A 2,501-nucleotide genomic window follows, 5' to 3' on the forward strand; every position below is an offset into this window, starting at 1 on the left:
AAATAGGAATAAGTGGAGCCCAAGGAGGAGCTATAGATAGAGACCAAACAGAGGGGCTGGAGAGGATACAGTGGGGGCTTATGTTAAGTGAGTGCTGGGAAAAGAAAGAGCACGCTGGCAGAATGCAGAAAGGCTACTGCATTGGGGAGAGACAGACAACTGTGGCAGGAACGCAACAGTTTCCTAAGAACAACAAAGGTAGGATAAAGGAGTCAGTATGGAGGAGGGAGAAAGCACGGAACCCTTATTTTATTTATTTAGTTACTGGCTCTTCCTGTCTCCATATTATTAGATCAGGCTGAGAGTGAGTGACTAGCCTAAGGTCACTCACTCAGCTTCATGGCCAAGTGAGGATTTGAACTCAAGTCCTAGCCCAACATTCCAACCACGGCTCTTAGGTTAGCGAAATGGAAAATCAGATTATTGTCCCTCCTGAACAGAGATTCCCCCCACCCCCCAAAAAAAATGGTAACAGAAAGCAGCTAAGCGGCATCTGACATCTCCTGAGTATGTGCTCAAAGAAGCAGGCTGCACATTGATTCATAGAACAGCAGGCAATCAACCATGGGAGCTGTGTGCAATAGGCCAGTGGCAGATGATGATGATGATGATTACTATTATTATTAATTTATACCCCACCCATCTGGCTGGGTTTCCCCAGCCACTCTGGGCAGCTCCCAACAGAATATTAAAAACACAACAAAACATCAAACATTAAAGACTTCCCTAAACAGATGTGCTCATAGCTCTCCATTGCAGAAGACTGAGTTTGCTTGCAAACCGGATGCTTGGCTTCAGTGCTTAAACTATCAAAGGGGACGATCACAGCTATAATTGCAAATGTTTTATCCAATTTTAAAACACCTGAACTAGTACACTTCAGTGTGAGTCAGTGAACGGTGCAAGACTGAGATTTTTGCCCAGGGAGCCAAACTTGTATATTTCCATATGTAATTTTGTACAGATTCTACCTACTTAGAACCAAAAGAAACATCTTCAGGTAACTTTTCTCCTTGTTTCAAACAAAAACAAGTGTGAAAACAAATGTATCCCACAAATGTATAAAAAACCCCCACTGTCATGCATTCACAGTTTGCCCTTTGATAATTGAATCCGTATTTGTTGTCTCGCCATTTATCTGATACTTAAAATATGCTGGCTGACACTGTATAGTGGATGATATTCAATAATTATGCAAAACACTACAAAAGCCTTGAACAATTCCAGTTCTGAAAAGGAGAACACCCAGTCCCAGAGCAAAAACAAGAGGAGTGGTATGACTTGATCTCGCTGTACAGTAGCCTGCCATTTTCCCAGTTAATGATCAACCCTACAACATCCAGATAAGCCCATTCAGTCATATGGAAACATATTGTGTAGCCTTTCAGGCACAACCAACCAGAAAATGCTCTTTTAAACTAATGACTGTTCCTATCAAGTTGGGCTTGCCCCCAAAACAAGCACGGTCGAATGCTGATATCATTTAGCATTTCACAGACAGAATTTAGATTTAAAAATCCAAAGCTCCTAAACTAAGAATCCTGGAAGGAGATAAAGCAGAAAACGAAACTTACATTGCATTTATGGTTATTTAAAGAACCACAAAGAATTGCTTTGAAGATGCTTTTATTGAAGTTATGTTTAATCCATTTTTAGCCCATTAAATCTTCATACCGTTATTCTAACACCATCCTTAACTTTCTCCTTTAGCTACTTGAAAATTAGAAGGGAAGGGACAACAATCAGTGTGGCCTGTCTTGTGAAGAAATGCATTAATGGAGCTGGGATGCTAGTATCTATAATTATTCTTGGAAGCTGTTGGATGTATTGTTTTGGAAGAAGCACTGAAACCTTTCTCTCTTGATGGAATGCCAGCCTGGGCTGAGATGTGATCTTACTGGGTTCTTTTTAACTCATGGAATTAGCCATAATAGCGGAATTGAACTCAGCATTGAAACCTACCACGCTCCGGGGTAGCGTGCTTGTGAATATCTCATGATAGCAAAAGTACAAACAACTGGGTTGGTGGGTTGATGTCTTGCTCTGTTTGTGGGATTATTGGAAGGATGTTTGGCAAAGGATGCTGGACTCCACTGAGTCTTCTAACCTTCATTTTTTATGAACTTAAGATTTAGTGACACCAATACTTGGAATTGCTGAGACAGAAAAAAAGAAACATGTGGTTTATTTAAGGAGTCAATAACCCAGCACAGATGCATTCAAAAGCTAGGCAACTGGACCAGAGCCTCCCAGGAAATTCTGGGAGAATTCATAAAGTCAAGGGGAAGAATTCAACATAGTACCATGCAGTGGCGTAGCGTGGGTTGTCAGCACCCGGGGCAAGGCAAGTAATTTGCACCCCCTAACCCGTGGATTTGCGCCCCCTAAACCTAACCCCCAGATGTTGTGCCCAGTGCGGCCGGCCCCCCCTGCACCCCCCACGCTACGCCACTGGTACCATGGCAATCATTCTACCAGTGCAAGCATTGCAGCTTGGCCAA

The sequence above is a fragment of the Podarcis gaigeae genome, assembly GCF_964106915.1.
Source record: "Podarcis gaigeae genome assembly, chromosome: 2".
NCBI lineage: Eukaryota > Metazoa > Chordata > Lepidosauria > Squamata > Lacertidae > Podarcis > Podarcis gaigeae.